Here is a 21,821-nt window from a genome sequence, read left to right on the forward strand (position 1 = left end):
GAAGACTTGACTGCTCTGTGAAAAATCAGTGAGAAAGAAGCCCACCCTTGCCTGAATATCCAAGCCCAGGCCTTCCTGGTCTCAGGGATTTTAGGGTTCTTATAGTTGAAGAAAGAAGAAAAGAAAATGTGAGACTTTGATGCTGAGCCCTGGCACAAAGAGAGAAGGTGAGTAAAGAACATCTCTTCAGAGCTGTTGCTGTGATCCAAGTTTAAACCCTGTTGTATCAGGGATCAAGGAAGAAAAACATCCCCCAAGTTTGCAGAAGCCAAGGAAAGGCACTGTGTACTTGTTAAGCATGCAAGGTTGTGCCAGCTTCCTGAAGTCTGGCTAGCTGCCTATGGTCTGTTTAAATCCATGCTTTGGACTGAGTGTTTAGAGGTTGAAGGTGAACGCCTCTTGCCCCACTACACGTATCTGCAAGGCAGAAAACGGCAATACAAAATCCCAGAAATTTCCTTCAATTACTCAGAGAGAGATTTAAGTTTCAGTATCCCTTACCCAAAATGCTTAGAAACAAAAGTGTTTCAGATTTTGGATTTTAGAATGTTGCATATACATAAAGAGATATCTTGGAGATGGGATCTGAGTCTTAACACATTCATTTTTGTCTCATATACATTTTATAAAACATAGCCTGAGGGCTGGGGAGATAGCTCAGTTGGTAAAGTGCTTGCCTTGCAAGCACAAGGCCGCGGGTTTGATTCCCAGCACCACACACACACACAAAAACATAGCCTGAAAGTAATGTTATACAATATTTTAGTGCACCTTCATTTTGATTGTGAGTTGTCACATGAGATCAGATGTGGATATTTTTACTGTAACATCATGTTGGTACTCAAAAAATTTTGGATTTTGGAGTGCTTCAGGTTTTGGAAGTAGGGATATTCAACATGTTGTGGTTTTCATTTAATATGAGAAGGAGATAAGCAATACATAATATTTGCATTTTGAATTTTTCCTTATCTAGTTCTGGATGAAAGATGGTTTATTTATGCTGTACTATGTCACCTTTGCAGCTAAAGAAAATTCAGCACAATGTTACCTTCCTAGATTGATAGTCAAAAAGTTGATAAATAATGTTTCATTTTTCTTAATCTAAAAGTATTTGCTTCTGGGATTTAACAAAATGTCTTCCTGATTCATAAAGCTAAGCATAAATTTGAAGGTAATTGTGTGAAGGTTTGACATATTTGACTCCATAGAAATGTTATAGGCCAGGATATATGGGCAATGACTAAACAGACTCCATTTTACCTTAAGACTCCAAGTTATGTAGGAAATACTCCCATGTGAGCACCCCACCTCTGTATCCATCATCTGTTACTTAGCATGATATGTTTGGCAACACAAAATGGCAATTCTTATATAATGAAAAATTGTTCTCTTTTTGATTCCTATTTTCCTAAACAATGTACCGTATCAACAGTGATGTCAACAGTGATTGTCTAGATGTCAGTAACCTATTCTATAATTTGTACCTAAGTAAGGTCATTGTGACCCACTTCTCCCTTCTGCTAATGATTTTAGATCTCCTGATGTTAGTTTGTAATTTTAAATCCTAGCAACAGACGTTTATGATTGATGTACTGACTTATGGTATAAAAACCCCTGCAACCCTATGGTAAGGGCTGTTCTCCCAATAGCCATTCTTGGGGTATTGTGTGAGACAGTCAGCTGGTGGCTAATGAAGACTCTAAATTTGGATCTCTCAGTGGTGAACAGTCTGTTCTTATGTTGCGCCTCACAACAATTGAATTTGAAGGTTCATACAATTAAGCAATAAGGATATAGTTCTCTGTGAAGTCCATATTTCAGTGAACAAATTAGAGAGAGAGAGAGAGAGAGAGAGAGAGAGAGAGCTTGAACTGTTCCAATTATGTATGACTTTGCTTTAGAGATCACCTTTCTCCCAGTACACTATTGCAAAATTAGAGCTATACTAAAAACATGCTTAGCCTTTAATAATGAAATAGCAATGAGGAAAAATGTTTATTTAAAAAAAATACCTTTGAACTTTCTTCCTACTACAGAGGCAATTTGCAGGTCCCTGGGGATAGTGGTCAAGAACTCATTTTATTCCATTAAGTTCATGTCCCATTCTTATGAGGCCAGATTGTAGAATTTAAATGTGAATGTGGTCAAGGGACGAATACAGGCAATTTCAGTTTTTACTAGGCTCCTAAAAAGCAGAATAATTTATGCTATTTTTTATACTGAACTTGATCACAAATGATATAATTATTGACAAGTAAATATCCTCCCTACCATAATGGCAAATATTGGCTCTCCATCCCAAATTAGTATTATTTGAAACTATAAAACATGGTCTCTCATAATTAGGATTTATGGAACTGGGAACTAAATACTTCAACTTTATTTCAAACAAGTGCTTTACTCAAAATAACTAGTGCTGTAAACAAACCTTAACCTATTTGGATACACATAGTCCTTAAGATTCTTTTTGGCAGATAATAGTAACTGTGGAAAAGTTTGAGATGAATGGGGTTCTACATGTTCCCCACATTGAAGACAGGTTACAGTACTAGCAAGTTTCGTACTAAATTCTGTCATGTATACAGACATTGCTTTAGCATGTACTTTCGAGCATTCAAAAAAAAGTTCCTTTAACAAGATAAAAAGTGTGGTGTCTTCATCCTCTTCCACTTGAAGCTGATTCAATAACACTCCAGAGTTAGGATTCTATTATTCATAGAGTTGTCATCAGAAATGCAATGAATGTAGCTGGGGATTTAGCATAGTGGTGTAGCACTTGCCTTACATGTATGAGGCCCTGGGTTCTATTCCCCAGACCACCAGACCACATAAACAACAACAAAATCCAAACAACAACAACAAAATGTAATGGATGCACATTGAATGAGGATCAAGCTTGAGGTGTCAAGTGTAGGAAGCCTCTCTGGAACTGCCTTTATGGTGTTCCAGAGGTTCTGGTATATTGTATCACTATTCTTACTTGATTCAAAGAATTTTTAAAAAATTTATTCCTTAATTTCTTCAACCACCCATTCATCATTCACAAGAGCATTGTTTCATCTCCATACGTTTATATAGCCTCTTTAGTGGGGTTCTTTGTTTTGTTTTGGTGTTGATTTCTAATTTCATACCATTATGATCTAATAAGATGCAAGAAATTTTATTATTTTTATTTGCAAAGAATTGCTTTGTCATCTAAAATATGATCTATTTTGGAGAAAGTGGCATGAGAAGCTGAGAAGAAAGTGTATTTGTCTATTGGGTATAAAATATTTTATAGATGTCTGTTAAGTCCATTTGATTTATAATTTCTTTTTAGGTCTGAAGAGGCTTTACTGAGTTTATGTCTGTTTGACATAACTATTGGTGATAGAGGTATGTTGAAATCACCCATATAATCGTGCTGGGATCTAGCTGAGTTTTTAATTCAAGTAGTGTGTTTTATGTAATTAATTAGCAATTATTCTGATTGGTTTATCTCAAAGTGTGACCTGAAGTTTTTCTCTTGGTTGTTTAAAAATTTGATCCTCTTTCTGTATGTTAGGCATTTTAATTATAATGTGTTGTGGAGAGGTTCTTTTTGGCTCTTATCTATTTGGTGTCCTATATGAATCCTGTATTTAGATGTCCATTTTGTCGTCAGTGCTTGGAAATTTTTCTGCTGTTATTTCACTAAAAAAGTTACCAATGACATTATATTGTATCTTGGTTTCCTCTTTGATTACGATGATTCTTAAATTTGGTCTCTTAATGTTGTCCTAGAGTTCTTGTATATTGGGAACATGATTTCCTTTTTCTTTGTTGCTGAGTGTGCAAATTCATATACCCTATCTTCAAGATTTGAAATTCTGTCTTTGACATGATCTAATATATTGGTGAAATTTTCAACCAAATTTTTTATTTAATTTACTGTGTGCTTCATTTCCAGGGGTTCTGCTTTGTTCTTTTACAGAATCTCTATTTCTTTATTGACATGCTATTCCACATCCTACATTTTCTCTTTTTTCCCTTATAACTTCTTTTAATTAACTTATTACTCTAACAATCAACTTTTTGAATTCTTTTTGTGGGATTTCATCCACATCAATACTGTGAATTTCATTTTTGGGAGATTTTAAAGTTTTGGAGATGTCTCATTGACTTGTTTCCTCATGTCTTCTGAAATCCACCCCCCCCCCTTTTTTTTTTTAGCATTTGTAGTTATCTCTGTATAGCAAGTCTGGAACTAAGGGGTTACCTAGGTTTAACACATTTTATCAGCATAATCAAAGTGTTACTTTCAACCCTCAGTACCTCCTTGAAAAGAGAGAGTAATCACTGATAACAACAGTAATTTATTAAAAATATATCAACCTATATCAACATATACCCTAAAATTTGTTACTAATGATCTCTATGATTTATTAACAAAGAAAAAATATGGTGGACAAATAATATAAAATAGGTTGAAAAGGTTAAGCACTAATGATAGTGATACTGCATTAACCGGGGACAAGTTCTGCTTCCTCAGGTGTTGAAGTATAAATCTGAGAAGCACACCAAGGCAAGTATATTAAGCAGGTTTTATTTAAAGGTAATAATACAGACGTATCCTGAGAGGGAAAAGGGGGCTGTGGTGGATGTTCTAAAAGGGAGCATGCCCTACATATTTTACAGGTTAAGGTCTCTTGTTCTCCAGTTCTCTCTCCCCTTATCTCTCCTTCCTGCCTATGTGACTAGGCCTGATTTTGCAGGTGAGGTACAAAAAAATGAGAAGGGAATGGGCAGGGGGAGGGCTAGAGTGATTCAGCCAGGTAAGGGCCCAGGGTGCATTAATTAGCAGCTCCTTGCCTGTAGTCCCTGACAAGCAGGTAAATTTCCTAATCAATGGGCTCCAGAGATCCTTGAGAATCCATTCTCCCAGGGGCAGTCTCCAACTTCCAGAGGCAGATGGCTTTCAAGGCCTCCATGTCCTCCCTTTGACCCGATTCCCTATTTCTACACTAACTGCCTGTCCCCAATTCTGGCTTCAATAGTGTATAGTACATTGAACCAGATGATGGGATAAGAAGTAAAGAAATAAAGGGAAAAAGAACAAAAATGGATGGATGAGGGAAGGAAGACAGAAGATAAAATGGTAATGATAAAAAGAATGAAGGAGAGGAAAATGGACTAAATATAGAAGAGAAGGAAAGAGATCATAAGAGAGGATAAAATTAATTGATAAAATACATAAAGTTAGATGAACTCTGACAAAACACAAAATGTAGGGAGACACTATGAATCAGTTAATATCAAACAGTTAATGTAATAACTATTGTCTACAGTTTCAGTTTTCTTCTTGTTGAGGTTTTTGAAATAGAATCATTTCTTTCCAGTGTTTTGATTTGGGAATCTCCCAACCAGTCAAAAGTTGAAGTGACACAAATATTGTGGTATTTGTTACCCTTAGTTCTCCCTAAACCAGCCCAACTAGTCAAGGAAGTCTGTATGCTGAGCTCCACCCTTCCTTGACTTGTCACTTCTAGTGGTGAAGTACTTTCTGCTCAGACCTGACTTTATTCTCAAAATTATTTTGCTAGCATGTCCAGGGTGGGTGTATAAGTCTGCTGGGGTTCCTAGACAGCTCTTTCACCTGCTCCATCTGGACCAATCTGGTTTGTGTCACACCCCTGGTTCTGAGAGCCTCTATCCATATGCTGAGGGAAGGAGTGTGACATGTGTCTATCTTCTATCCCCATCTGAACTTGGATGTGGCGCAGGGGATCTCAGCTTTCCCCTTGACCTTGATTTATCTCAGTTTCTTCTTCCCCATTGGCCACACTCTGTATCCCAGAGATCAGACCGTCAATTTCAAATGAAATTCCATTTGATTTTCTCTTTCCTGCAGACCAATCGACGGTCCATCCAGTTTGTGTCGCTTCTGTGCCCAGAATGACTCAGCATGCTGTGCACTACAGATTCATGAAAAGTAGAGCCTTAAGTGACTGGTCTTGAGTATTAAAAAGCAACTATACTAAGAACAGGGGGGGAAAAGAAAGAGAAAAATAAAGGCCGCAAAATATTAATAATGAAGGTAAGCTTTAGGGACCTGTAGTCTGCTTCTTGGGAAGTCCAAACACAGAGTACTTTAAGTTGTTGCTTCTTATCTACTTTATCTATTTCATTCCTCCCTGTCCCTGGCGGGATAATGCGAGGGCGTTCTCCAGCACTGACGCAGCTAATCATTTCTGACTTAATTTTTCTGCTCATATTATGAATTCGTTGGACAGCGTCAGTTTTTTATATCTCAGTGGGTCTTTCATCTCCTTGGAAGGGAGTTTCCCCTCCCGCACTGAGCCACAGCACACCGCTGTCACCATTGCTTTTGTTCATTATCTTTCTATTCTAGAAACAAATATTTTTGGTTTTCACCTGGCTGCTAGCTCACTTGAGTCATCTGCAGTCTTTTCTCACAGTCTTCCTGTCTCAGTTTGCTACTGCAGAACTGCTGTTTTAAATTCACTCTCAGGGAGCTGCTATGATATTAGATTCCTCTGATCTGCCATTTTTTCTCTGTCAATTGAAAAATGTTGATTTGTAGAGTGGGTTTACCTTATCTCACTTTTAGGTTGACTCAATCAGGTGCTCTTTTAGTTAGCTTTTTTTTTTTTTTTTTTTTTTTTTTTTGTGACTAAAAGAGCCAACCAGAAAAATTGTAGATGAGGAAAAGTTTATTTGAGGGCTCATAGTTTCAGAGTTATCAGTCCATCAACAGCCAGCTCCATTCCTCAGGACTTAAGGAGAGGCAGAACATTTTGGTAGAAGAGTGTGGTGGAGCAAACTGACTCACATAATGATCAGAAAGCAGAGAGAGATACTCCACTCACCAGATACAAAGTATTACCTCAAAGTCACACCTCCCCAATGCCCCACTTCCTCTAGCCACACCCTCTGCCCCTTCAGTTACCACTCAGTTAATCCCCCTAAGGGATTAATTCACTCTTTGGGTTAAAGATTCTCATAACCCAATGATTTCTCCTCTAAACCTTCTTGCAATGTCTCACACATGAAACTTCGGGGGACACCTCACATCCAAACAATAATAGATGCACGCATAAGCATGGATTTATTGCATTCCATGCTTACAAAAATGAATATGACCTCGTCTGTGCCCACAAGCTCTTGCCCTCTTGGGAGTGATATTCACATTAATAGCTGTAAGATAGACTAAAAGGCAGTCCTAGAGGTATTTATAAATTGATAATAAAACATAGAGGAAATAGTTTCTTGATGGTGGGGGCTATGTCTTATTTGTGGATCTCCACAAATACAAGATATGTGTCAGTGGGAAGTCTTGCACATGTGGAACACTCAGTAATATTTGATGAGTGAAGCCAACTGTGGTGACCCATGCCTATGATCGCAGCAATTTAGGAGGCTGAAGTAGGAATATCTCAAATTCAAATTCACATGGCAACTTAGATTCCTGTCTCAAAATAAAATTTTAAAAAGAGCTGGTTATGTATTTCAGTGATAAAGTGTCCCTGGGTTCAATTCCTAGTTAAAAAAAAAAATTAAGAAAAAAAGAAAAACTTTAAAATTCCGACCTTCTGCATTAGTTTCCTATCCCTGCTATTAAAATTTGTCGTGAATGGAGTAGTTTAAAAGAGCACGAATTTATTATCTTAAAGTTCTGGAGGACAGAAACCTGCAATCAGTTTCACTGGGCTAAAATCCAGGTGTCCAAGGCCTGTGTTCTTTCTGGACATTCTAGGGAAGAATCTGTTTTCTTGCACTTTTCATCTTGAGGTTACTTGCATTTCTTGGCTCATAACTCTTTAATCAATTCACTCCAGTCTCTGTTTCTGCCTTTATGTTCATTACCGATCTTGATCCTCCTACCAGCCCCTTATAAAGTCCCTTGTGATTACACTGAGCCCACCTGGAACCCAGGATGATCTCCCCATCTTGTGGTCCTTAACTTAATAACATCTGCAAAGTCCCATTTTACCATGTTAATTAACATATTCACAAGTTCTGGGGATTAACTTATGGAAATGTTTAGAAAGCTATTATTTAGCCTACCACATTTCCTTCATACGTAATTTTTAAAACAAGAGACTTAATTTAAATTTGTGAGAAGCAAAGGAGAAATTTTTGTCAGTTAAAGCATTTAGCAAAGGGTATGATATAATCAGTAGCAAAGAAATGTTAACTGTGACACTTTTAAAGATCTTTTTAAATAAACTTTCAGTAAGGGCAACATCATCTTGTTCATGCACATTTGTCTCAGATGTGTAAGTGATCAATGAATATTGCTGCATGAGCGACTTAATACTGAATGTTTTCAGTAGTTACATATTAACTTTTTCTTATACTTCATATTTTCCTGCTTCATGTATGTGTTTTATCAATTAATAAGCTTATAGAAGCCAGATATTCTATATCATGCATATTATATGTTTTGTTATATTTCTTAAGTTCCCTTACATTTACCAGAAGCTAGAGATGTAGAAGTTTCTCAGTAACTAATTATTTAACTTAATATAAAATCCCCTGTAGGTTATAAATAAATATAAGGTAATTTTATAAAAACATGGCCCAGCAAATACTTATTTAATTTGTTCCCAATATCTCTGGTAACTCTTACAGTTTTTCATAGGAAGAATGTTCAGCATAAAGCACAAAAAAAAAAAAACAGCATATGCTGAAAAGCTACTGGGAAAGGAAGGCTAGACTCCCAGATGAGTCTTCAAAGGACATGGCCTTGATGAATTTTCCACAATACAGGAACTGATTCTCTGCCTTTAAGACTCTCAAAACTCATTTGATTGGTACTGAGAGTGGGTCTACTTGCTAGTAATAGGATCATGTTAATTAAACATTTTGGAAATGATACAGAAAGTTAGGATGCCAAATCGTTAATTCACAAAAAGAAATAGAATTGTCACAAAGGTAAAATAGTAGTCAGCATGATCAGCACAACCTTTTTTTAGGCAGATATTTTGGGAAGCCAAATTATAATCATAAGGTAGTCTAAGGGGTGTGGATTCTGAAAGAGAGCTGTTATGTAAGTTGGACATTGAATGGCATTGGGTTACAATACCCTTGGTAGGGCTAGTCTTACTGTGGGACCGGTTACACTGAAAGCTCCTTGGCTAATCTCCTTCTTTCCTTTTAATTAATGCAGTATTTTGAGTAATAAAATTTGCATAAAAGTTGAATTATCGAGAACTAATTTTAGAACAGAAAATCTATCCCCAAATTATCCTCAACCCTTGAAAATAATAAGCACAACACACACACACACATATATATATATAAAAGGGAGAGGGGAAAGAATGGCTGCGAGAGCGTGGCAGTCTCCCAAAGAAGAAGTCATGCTCATCTTATCCTCACTATAAACAGTCTTGTGCTGCTGGACACCTAGGCAGACCTACTATATCTAAGGCCTAACAGCCTGGGCCAGCCTATCAACTCCTAAGGACATGACATGTTCAGGGATACTGAGAAATGAGACAGGAGATTATTGACTAATGTTTAGGACTTTATTGCCAAATGTTTTCAAGGCACTAGAAATTAAATTTTAATCTAGCAAACTGGATTTTTTTTTTTTTTTTTTTGGTGGTGGCAGGGAAACTTTACAACTTAGCTACAACTCTATCCCTTTTAATTTTGAAACAGGGTTTTATTAAGTTGCTTAGGGCTTCACTAAATTGCTGAGGTTAACCTTGAACTTTGGATCCTCCTGTCTCAGCCTTCTGAGTCACTGGGCTTATAGGCCTATGCCATTGTGCTTGGCAGTTTACAGGATTTTTACAATATTCAGTTGATATAGCCCAGGCAGACGCAAATTTTTGACACTTTTCTTAGTTCAGAGCAGTCAATAGGGAAAGGGAAGCATAGAGAAACATTTTGAATGGGTAAGTTTGGGCTAATAATCTATAGGTTGTCAAAGTCCAATCCATATATGGCAACTAGCAGCCCTGGGGGGAAAAATAGTTAAGATGATCAGTTAAATACATTCCAAAACATTGCAAATAAAAAAGAAATTGGAATGAGTAAACAGGAAAATGGCATTTTGCTATTTTTACAATAATTTACTAAATCAACAGACAGAAACAATGAAGCCTTTTCCAGGACTTTGTTCCATCCATGCTCCCCAAACTGGTTCATCAAGAAATTGTAACAAAACACACACACACACACACACACACACACACACACACACACCAAAAAAAAGGAGAAAGAAAGAAAGAAAAAGAACAAAATTGTAACACGTTTTCCTGTTAAGGATGATTAAACAACAGGTTAACTATATTTCAGATTTCTGTCATTGTAAGAAAATAAATCCTGAGGCTTTTAAAACTCCTGAGCCACAGTAAGCAATCAGGAAAACATGGAGTATAACATTCTCTGACTCTATGTCAAAAAAGTAATGTTTAGAAATTGATGTGAAATAAACTGATAAAAGCAGTCTTCTAACTGGTCAATCCAACCTGCAAAGAGAAGTTCTTATATGCCTCTAACAAATGAAAGGCTAGTCTCATAGCCCAACCTCCTACAGTGGTATGATTTACAGCTCGTTAAACAGCTAGTCACTGATGGTTTGTGTGGGATTCAGTTCATGAGGTTGTCATGTATTAAGAGCTCCACTACAGCAATCTCATACTATTCCTTGCATTTGGAATATAAGACTTTGACTCTGATAACCACATCATCTGGCTTTGCATATGGGTTGGTCTGCCTGTTAGGACATCTACATTTTATTTGGAGAGTACCAATATCTGTTATAGTCCTTGCATTTCAGAAAAGAATAATTTCTTAACCTTGAGTGTCATTTGCTGGTAAATGGATGGCGGTGGAGACTAAGGTGCTAAGTGAAATATGCCAATCCCCAAAAAACAAAGATCAAATGTTTTCTCTGATATCTAGAAGCTAACCCACAATAAGAGGAAGGAGAGGAAGAATAAAACTTCAGTGGATTAGACAAAGGGGAATGAAGGAATGGGAAGGAAAAGGAAAGACAGTGAAAGAATCTGACATAACTTTCCTATCTACACATAGGCTGAGCAATACACCATTGTGTATAAATACCACATTCTCTTTAATCATTCATCTGCTGAAAGGCACCTAAGTTGGCTCATAACTTAGCTATTGTGAAATTGTGCTTCTATACACATTGATGTGGCTTCTATACACATCACTGTAGTATGCCAATTTTAAATCCTTTGGATATATACTAAGGAGTGGGATAACTGGGTCAAATAGTGGATCCATTCCTAGTTTTTTGCAGAATCTCCATACTGCTTTTTACTACTAGTACATTGTCTAGCAAGATGACATCAGTAGTGGTCTTATTGAACTTATCCAATAACAATGTACCTGGATCCCATCTCCAGACCACTGGCAATCCCTCTGCCCTGCCATGAAAGGGTGCGATGTCGATAGAATACAGTGACACTGTACAAAGTGAGAGGGGTTGGAGAGGATTGGCAAGTGTGTACCATACTGCTTTGCTTATCATTTTACAAATCATACCAATTATTAGTACTAGTGGTCTAGGTGTGCAGCTCAATTAGAACCTAGGGTCTTAGTATGTGCAAAGCCCTGGGTTCAATCCTTAGCAAACAAAATCTAAACAAAACAAACCAAAAAAGGGAGTAGATATTTGAGAAAAGTTGTATCACCATCTTTTTAATTTTTTTTTTTTTTATTTTTGCATGTCTCTTTTCTGTTTATTCCATGAAGGAGTTAGTTACACTAGTTAAATGTGGACCCCAAATGGTTACATTATACAAGTTGTGAGACTTTAAAACTTGTGACAAGGGACAGAAGGGAAATCCTACTCATTTCAAGGAAATCCTCACTTAAGCTTTAGTGAGTTACAAACACTCAAAACCCATGACCTTTCTGCTGATGGTCCTTGCCCAATCCACTCTATCAGGAACTGGCATATGTTCTTGCAATGGTCACTTTGTAGCTGAATTATTTCTCCATATTCTGGATCTGTTACAGTACCATTGCAGGTACATTTCTTCTTAAGGACCTTCCCTAGTTTCTTTTTATCATCATCATTAGTGATTCCTTGGACAATGGTAAGGGTCTTCCTGCCATTTCTCTGAATTCTTATATGGATATAACTCTCAGAGCTAGCAGGAAGCAAGTCATTACCTTTGCTTGCATCAACAAAGGGTTCAAAATAGTGGAGGTTCTGAAGAGAGGACATATGATAGGAATCCTTTTCCTCAGCCTGCAGATGGCAAGGCGGCTGTGGGTGAAGGTGGTCGTCGGGACCCAATATCATGAAGTGAGGGGGCTCGAGGACCAGGCTGCTGAGTCCTGGGTGGCAGCTCGGTGATTGGGTCATATCACCATCTTAATGGTTGATTTCTTCCAAGAGTGTTTTAAAGTTGAGTCTGAGTACAGTAACTCCATGTATACAGTGCTATGGATCTTATCTCTCACACATGTAAGAGATTTCGATATCTACTTGTACTGAAATTCAGAATTCTGTTGAAATCCTTGTGGCAATTGCTTCATTTAACAGTTAGTCGGAAATCCCAATGAGTTGTTCAAAGTGGTTACAAGCTAAGAGTGTTCCATTCCATTTTTAATTCCCTATTGCTTAACCCTTCTTTTGACTTCAATCAAGAGCAAAACAGCAATTAGAGTTGTAGGAAGTAAATGACGCATATTTTGTTTCCTTTTTTTTCTTAAATTTAAAAAAATTATTACAGACTGCATTTTGATTCATTGTACACAAATGGGTACAACTTTTAATTTCTATGGTTGTACATGATGTAGATTCACACCATTCATGTCATCATACTTGTACATAGGGTAATTATGTCTCTCTCAGTCTACTATCTTTCCTTCCCCCAACCCCTCCCCCCAACCCCTCCTGTCCCATTTTCCTTTACACCATCCAAAGTTTCTTCATTCATCTCTTACCCACCCCCCATCATTATGTATCATCATCCACTTTTCAGAGAAAACATTTGGCCTTTAGTTTTTTGGGCTTGGCTTATTTCATTTAGCATGATATTCTCCAATTCCATCCATTTTCCAGCAAATGCCATAATTTTATTCTTCTTTATGGCTGAGTAATATTCCATTGTCTATGTATACCACAGTCTCTCTCTCTCTCTCTCTCTCTCTCTCTCTCGTTTTTTTGTTTTTTTTTTTTTTTTTTTTTTTTTTTTTTTTTTTTTTTTGTGGTGCTGGGATTGAACCCAGGGCCTTGTGCTTGTGAGGCAAGCACTCTACCAACTGAGCTATATTCCCAGCCCCACAGTTTATTTATTCATCAACTGAAGGACATCTAGGTTGGTTCCACAATCTAGCTACTGTGAATTGAGCTGCTATGAATATTGATGTGGCTGTGTCATTGTGGTATGCTGATTTTAAGTCCTTTGGGTATAAACCAAGGAGTGGGATAACTGGGTCAAATGGTGGTCCATTCCAAGTTTTCAGAGTGGTTGCACCAATTTGCAACTCCACCAGCAATGTGTGAGTGTGACTTTTTCCCCACATCCACACCAACACTTATTATTGCTATGTTCTTGATAATAGCCATTCTGATTGGAGTTAGATGAAATCTTAGGGGGGGTTTAATTTACATTTCTCTAATTACTAGAGATGATGAGCACTTTTTCATATATTTGTTGATTACCTGTATATCTTCTGTGAAGTGTCTGCTCAGTTCCTTAGCCCATTTATTTATTGGGTTCTTTGTATTTTTGGTGTAAAATTTTTTAAGTTCTTTATAAATTTTGGAGATTAGTGCTCTGTCTGAAGTGTGTGTGGGAAAGATTTTATCCCACTCTGTAAGCTCTCTTTTCACATTATTGATTGTTTCCCTTGCTGAGAAAAAGTTTGACTCCATCTCATTTATTGATTCTTGTTTTTGTTTCTTACACTTTGGAAGTCTTGTTAAGGAAGTCTGGTCCTAAACCAACATGATGAAGATTTGGGTCTACTTTTTCTTTTATTTGGTGAAGGGTCTCAGGTCTAATTCCTAGATCCTTGATCCATTTTGAGTTTTGTACAGGGTGAGAGATAGGGGTTTAATTTCATTTTGTTGCACATGGATTTCCAGTTTTGCCAGCACATTTGTTGAAGAGGCTATCTTTACTACACAAATGGTGTGCCTTTACTTCATGTACAAACAGAGAAACAGTATGTATCCCATTTGTGTACAATAAAAATAAATTTAAAAAAAGAGGCTATCTTTTCTCCGTTGTGTGTTTTTGGCACCTTTTTCTAGTATGAGATAAGTGTACTTATGTAGGTTTGTCTCTGTGTCTTTTATTCTGTACTACTGGTCTACCTGTCTATTTTGGTGCCAATACCATGCTGTTTTTGTTACTATTACTCTATAGTAGAGTTTAATGTCTGGTATTGTGATACCTCCTGTATCACTCTGCCCAGGATTGCTTTGACTATTCTGGGTCTTTTGTTCTTCCAGATGAATTCATGATTGCTTTCTCTATTTCTATGAGGAATGTCATTGGAATTGTGTTAAATCTGTATAGCACTTTTGGAAGTATGGCCATTTTGATAATATTAATTCTGCCTATCCAAGAACTTGGGAGAGCTTTCCATCATCTAAGGTCTTCTTTAATTTCTTTCTTTAATGTTCTGTAGTTTTCATTGTAGAGGTCGTTCACCTCTTTTGTTAGATTGATTCCTAAGTATGTTATTTTTTTTTTTGAGGCTATTGTGAACAGAGTTGTTTTCCTAATTTCTCTTTCAGAGGATTCATTGCTTATGAATAGAAATATATTAGACTAGACTTATGTGTGTTGATTTTATATCCTGCTGTTTTGCTGAATTCATTTATTAGGTCTAGAAGTTTTCTGGTGGAGTTTTTTGGATCCTCTAAATATAGAATCACGTTGTTGGCAAGCAAAAGATCAAGAGGATTTGGTTTTGTAACTTTCTCATCTATGGCTGAGGTTGATGCTGCCATGGCTGCAAGACCTCATTCAATTGATGGGAGAGTGGTTGAGCCAATACGAGCTATAGCAAAAGAGGAGTCTGGAAAACCAGGGGTCCATGTGACTGTGAAGAAGCTGTTTGTTGGTGGAATTAAAGAAGATACTGAGGAACACCACCTTAGAGATTACTTTGAAGATTATGGAAAAATTGATACTATTGAGATAATTACTGATAGGCAGTCCAGAAAGAAAAGAGGCTTTGGCTTTGTTACTTTTGATGACCATGATCCTATGGACAAAATTGTATTGCAAAAATACCACACCATCAATGGTCATAATGCAGAAGTAAGAAAGGCTTTGTCTAGACAAGAAATGCAAGAAGTCCAAAGTTTCAGGAGTGGAAGAGGAGGCAACTTTGGTTTTGGGGATTCCTGCGGTGGTAGTGGCAATTTTGGATCAGGACCAGGAAGTAACTTCAGAGGAGGATCTAATGGATATGGAAGTGGATGTGGATTTGGGGATGGCTATAATGGGTATGGAGGAGGACCTGGAGGTGGCAATTTTGGACCTAGCCCTGGTTATGGAGGAAGAAGAAGAGAATAATACCATAGAGGATATGGTGGTGGAGGACATGGATATGGAAACCAGGGTGGGGGCTATCGAGGTGGTTATGACAACTATGGAGGAGGAAATTATGGAAGTAGAAATTACAATGATTTTGGATATTATAACCAGCAACCTTCTAACTATGGTCCAATGAAGAGTGGAAACTTTGGTGGTAGCAGGAACATGGGGGGACCATATAGTGGAGGAAATTATGGTCCAGGAGGCAGTGGAGGAAGTGGGGGTTATGGTGGGAGGAGCCGATACTGAACATCTTATTTGCCATGGGAAGGTGTCTTGCTGCAGGTAACTAATGAAGAAGTGGTCAACCACAGAGTCTTCAAGAAATAAGAAATATTGCCCCATCTGAAAGTAGTGCCTTCATTTAAGAAGCACTTTTTAACATAAAAGGAAAATGTTTTCTGATAAAAACAAATACTTCATTTAGTATAGGTTCTTGATAAAATAATTACAAAATGAGTGTTGTTTGCAAAATAACAAAATAAGCTAGAGAGATACATGTATCATGTTTTAAATTAGGTTTGTGAGTAGACAGATTTAAAGTTCTATTTTAAATACAAACTTTTTAAAAATAAATACTTTTGTATCAAGAAAAAAAAAAAAAACAAAAAAACGACAGTGGTCTCCTTGGCTATGCGCTCACTAATGTATCTCCTTTGCTTAAAATGAGTCACTTAGACCCTTGACATTAATTGAGATCTCATTCGAAGAATCAAACACTCTGTAAACCTTTAGATAGTGGTGATGTCTGAGGCCTTAATGCAAGAAAACGTAAACCCATATGCAGAAAACACACTGACCCTAATTAAGATGAATCTCTATCCCTTTTAGAATGGAAGGAGTTGGAAGTAGCCTATCTTCGCTTGGCAGTTTGATCTTCTTGAGGAATGAGCAACTCTTCTCTGTTGTTGACTGGTTAGACATTCAGCAGCAACAGCAGAATAGTAAGTACTGGAGAATGTGAGCCCGTGTTATTGGCCTAAAAACAATTTCTATCCCTGCCATTATGACTACTCTATTTATGTGCCCATTTTGTCAACATTGGAGTGTCTGATGACAGAGTTAGGCTGGTTTACATCAAAATAATTAAATCATTCTGTCTGCTTGGTTGTTTAGTATGTCTCCCATGGAAAATTCATCCTGATGCATCTTGACTTGTGATACAAACATTTTCACATTCCATGCCCACTGCCATACATCTATCTACCCATTCCATTTCTGTCTTCTTTTTTTTTTTTTAATCTCTCAACTTTTCTACTTTCAGTCCCCTGATCTATTCTGTTACAATGAGACAAGTATTTGCTAGAGTTCATGAGTTCTCACGTATTCTTATTTTGGGATACTTCACTACTCACTTATCAGCAGAGATGAAGGGCAACCTTTTCCATTTTTAACTTTTACCCATATACCAAACATCACTGCCTCCTCAAAAAAATTCATACGTTGAAGTCCAAACCTCCAGGAACTCAGAATGTGACAGTGTTATTGCAGATGTAATTAGTTAAGGGTAGGGTGGATTCATAATTCACCATGATTGATGTCCTTAGAAGAAGGGAAAATTTGGAGGCAGACACATGTAGAAAGAAGATGATGTAAACTGATGTGGGAAAAAAAATACCATCTGCAAGCCAAGGAGAGAGGCTTGACTAGATTCTTCTTGGACTCTCTCAGGAGTAGCCAACCTGATGACACTTTCATTTCAGTCTTCCAGAACTGTGAGACAAGAAATTTCTATTTTTCTTAAGTCACCTAGTTTATGGCACCAAACTAGTTCTAATAAACTTTGATAGTGCTTATATCACAGGCCAAAGGACAAATGTGGGAGTTCTGAAAATTTCCTACTATGTTCATTTCCATTGTGCACTCAGGGAATGGCCGCTGGGGGAGTCCATGGACCTCGTGGGTCCACTGTGAACTCAATCTATGCCAGGACACACCTTATCTTCTGGGCCTCATCTAGCACCATAGTAATAGGATTGTGAGGAAAATGCTTTTTATCTCTGGTATCAGTCTTAACCACTCTCAGCTATCTGAGTAAATGGCCATAGGTCTTTTAGGACTATGGGAGAGCCATTATTGTGGACTGTTGTGGTGGTGTTTCAAGATTATTTCTCCAGCTTCTCCTCAGTCAACAGATGCTGGGCCTAAAAATTGGTTTATATCTGAAAATTGAGTGAGGATGGGTTGTGACTTTATTTTATTGTAGCTGCCTCAGCTTCTGTTGGTTCTTTCTTGATTTCTTTAGATGTTATAGACTTGGAAACACCTTGCTGTGTATCCCTATTTCACCCCTAGGAATATTATGCTCTGACTATGCATAGGTCTCTGCAGGTCAGCTCTCCCTTGTGCATCCTCCCACTTTGTTTCTCATTACAATATTTATGCCTGTCTTGCTCTTCATGGCTAAGTGCTGCCATATGACCATTGTTAATCTAAGATCCTATGATCTCCATTCCTATGAAAGAATCCAGTTTTATAACAGCATCTCCTATCAATCCTGGCCTCCTGAAGATAGATGCCAATGAGCATCTTAATGATGCTAATTCCCCCTCAGAGACCTCCATCTTTATCATTTTGGTAAACAGAATATCCTTCAATACACTTATTCTTGGGTTTTCCAGCCTTACATAACATCCATTCAGCAGGCTATCTGCTGAGACTTGTTGATCTCTTTTCTCACTGTCTTCTTTGTCAGTTCTGAAATTTAGTTTTCACTTAATGTGGTCAAATACTTTCTCCAAGCCACCTGGAAATATTCTAGCAGTACATTGTTACCGGTTTTGGGGATCCTTTGTAGAGCATTAAACTCCGTGTCATAGGAGAGTGCTGTCATATTGATCAACTCATTTAACTTTATTTTCTATTCCACTTGTTTCATCACTGTAAGGCCCCCTAGCATACACAGTCTCAGGCCTTCTGCCCCAGTATGTGTGGGCTAGTTCCTGCAACTCCTCTGGGGTGTAATTCCATTCATGTGTTAGTAGGCTCTGCCCTTCCCCCACCAGGTTATTTTGTGACTTAACCCTACTTATTGTTCTGGCCAAAAGGAAAAGAATAAGAGAAGATCTGGAAGAAGGTACATATTGTATTTCAAGACAGAGGCCTTTACCTGACAGTCATGAGTGACCACCAGCCTTTACACAGGGAGGAGTGGGCCACTTTCGTGCACTCAGAGGACTCAGAGAAGACATTTGAGTGCAACACGCTTAGGTCCTCATCTCATTCCATGCTCCAGGGCCTTAGTTCTTTCCAATTGTGGATCCTTAGACTTGCCAGGATTGAAAATTCAAAATCCTCTGGAGCTCTGATACCCTTATCATTAGGTCCTGGGTAGGATCTGCAGTCATTTCTCTCTCTAGATACAGGAAATGAGATTCTCTTGTGTGCTGCCAACAATGCCCTGGGGCTTGTACATTTATTCTTTAAATGAGAATTAATCACCCTCATAATCTTATTATTTTTGTCTAATGTATATGTCCCTCACCCCTGTTATAAGTTAAATTGCCCACCCCCGCTTCATACATTGAAGCCATAAACCCCATTACCTTAGATTGTGACTCTATTTGGAAGTAGAGTCACTGCAGATGTAATTAGTTAAGATGAGGTTGTTAGGTTTGGCCTCAATTCATTATGACTGGTGTCCTTGTATAAAGAGGGAATTTAGACACAAATTCTTCCTTTGAAGATGAAAGCAGGAATCATCAAGCCAATGCTTCCTCAAGCCAAGGAATGCCAAAGACTGCCAACAAACCAGCAAAATCCAGGTGTGAGGAATGGGACAAGTCCTGTCCCACAGCTCTCGAATGGAAACAACCCTATCATCACCTTGTTCTTGAACTTCTAGCTGCCAGACTGAGACAGTAAATTATGATTGTTTGTGGAACTTTTATAAAACAGTCCTAGCAAACTAATATAATCCCCCAAATCATCTAATATTTACTCTTTCCTGTGAATTTCTCAAATGCCTCAGATTTTGTTTCTTTCAGTGCACTCTCTTTAATCAAAACCCCATTTTGCCATTTGTGAAAGTCTTAACAATTGTATTGGAACAGCATGCAGGGGGTATTTGTGTTCTTCCTGTCTTCAGCAATTCTCATTGCCAGATGATAGCATGTGATCCAGCTCCAAAATCTCATTTTAGAATTTGCTCCTTTGGTTCACACCTAGAAGCAATAGTTTTTAGACTAGTTACCCTAGAAAAGAGTTTGAAAAGGAGATTTGTAGGTAAGAAGTTTATTGCGGGAGTAGTCTTAGGATTAATACGTGAGAGAGATTGAGAAGTAGTAGGAGTTAAATTGTAATGCAGTTGTAACAAAGGCCTCAACTAATCCCACAGGGAGCTCTGGAGTTGGGATAACCCTTCAGAGTTGTTCTGAATTCAGACAAGAGTGCCAGGCTTCTATAGACCAGCGTTGATCTGGTATTAGAAGTGGGCCTCTCCTGGAGATGGGGCTGAAAGCTGTCTGCGACCTAATATTCCTACTAGCTGGGGATGAGTAAGTACCTCCTTCATCAAGGGGAGAATCTGGCCAGCATACAGCATTGATTACTCTCACATTCTAAAGCGCATAGGGAGTAGAACAGGATAATAAGCATTCTTTGCATTCACAGTGAGACTTTGGTATTACCTGGCTACACGAGTCAGCATCTTTTTCCTTTAATTCATGCAAATCATAAACATGCAGCATGGATAACAACTCACAAACTTCATTTTCTTCTAAATCAGAAAATGGAGATATTTTAGAGTTTAACAGAAATGTTCTCTTCCTAAAGTACCTGTAACCCAAAAACCTCAAAAACAGTGAAAAGAAAATGCGCATACAGCAGCGAGAGTTCCAGTATTGATAGCTCTAAAAAACTGCTTGCAGAAATACAGTTCTAAATGGGAGGCTTGCCAGAAATGCAAAAGGCATAGTCCTTGCTTGCAGCCACCAAGTGCAGGATGCTACTGGGCAAAAATCACAAAAACATTCTTCCTGAGAGTCACCCTCAAGTGTAAAAGCTTTCTCCTTTATTTGCCAAAATATAGCGGGAAATGATGTGAGTAGGGTTGACGATTTCAGAAAGAAGTGAAAAAAAAAAAAATGCATAGAGGATAGAAAGAACACTGGTGACTGTGGCCCTCAGAGAGGAAATAGTGCAAAAGCACTATTTCATATTCAAAAAGGGTTGACAGCTGAGCTGCTGTTAGGAGGTCAGCATGCAAGTTTTAAAAAAAATACTCTTATATTTTTATTTGTTTTCATTAGTTGTATGTAATAGTACAAGTATTTTGACATATTATCCACACAGGGAGTAAAACTTCTCATTCTTTTGGTTGTAAATGATGCAGAATTACATTGGTCATGTAATCACATAGGCACATAGGATAGTAATATCCAATTCGTTCTACTATTTTTCCTATTCCCATTCCTCCTCTCTTCCTTTCATTCCTCTTAGTCTAATTCAAAGTACTTTTATTTTTCCCTACCTCCCCAGTTCTCAATTAGCATATGCATATCAGAGAGAACATATGACCTTTGGTTTTTTGGGATTGGCTTATTTCACTTAGCAGGATAGTCTCCAGTGCCATCCATTTACCGGCAAATGCCATAATTTCATTCTTCTTTATAGCTGAGTAATATTCCATTGTGTATACATACCACATTTTCTTTATCCATTCATTTGTTGAAAGGCACCTAGTTTGGTTCCATAATTTTGCTATTGTAAATTGAACTGCTATAAACATTGATGTGACTGCGTCACTGTAGTATGCTGATTTTAAGTCATTTGGGTATAAACCGGGGAGTGGGATAACTGAGAAAAATGGTGGTTCAATTTTAAGTTTTCGAGGAATCTCCATACCACTTTCCATGGTGGTTGCACCAATTTGCAGTCCCACCAGCAATGTATGAGTGTACCTTTTGCCCCACATCCTCATCAACATTTACTGTTGTTTATATTCTTGATAATTGTCATTCTTACTTGTGTGAGATAAAATCTCAGTGTAGTTTTAATTTACAGTTTCTCTAATTGCTAGTGATACTGAACATTTTTTCATATATTTGTTGACAGATCGTATTTCTTCTTCTGTGAAATGTCTTTTCAGATTCTTACCTGATTTATTGATTGGGTTATTTGTCTTTTTGGTGTTTTTTGAGTACTTTATATATTCTGGAGATTAATGCTCTGAGGTGCAGGTGGCAAAGATTTTTCTCCCATTCTGTAGCCTCTCTCTTCACATTCTTGTTTCCTTTGCTATGAGGAAGCTTTTTAGTTTGAATCCATTCCATTTATTGATTCTTGATTTTACTT

General features: G+C 37.6%; 1 pseudogene across 1 annotated transcript; it reads left to right on the forward strand.

Annotated features, from left to right (window-relative positions):
- The first annotated feature begins 12,220 nt into the window (after positions 1-12,220).
- Positions 12,221-16,064, forward strand: LOC306658182 (heterogeneous nuclear ribonucleoproteins A2/B1-like; annotated as a pseudogene). Its single transcript has 2 exons — positions 12,221-12,318; positions 14,810-16,064. The product of its transcript is annotated as a heterogeneous nuclear ribonucleoproteins A2/B1-like (transcript).
- The last annotated feature ends 5,757 nt before the right edge of the window (positions 16,065-21,821 follow it).

The sequence above is a fragment of the Sciurus vulgaris genome (assembly GCF_902686455.1).
Source record: "Sciurus vulgaris genome assembly, chromosome: 3".
Taxonomy (NCBI): domain Eukaryota; kingdom Metazoa; phylum Chordata; class Mammalia; order Rodentia; family Sciuridae; genus Sciurus; species Sciurus vulgaris.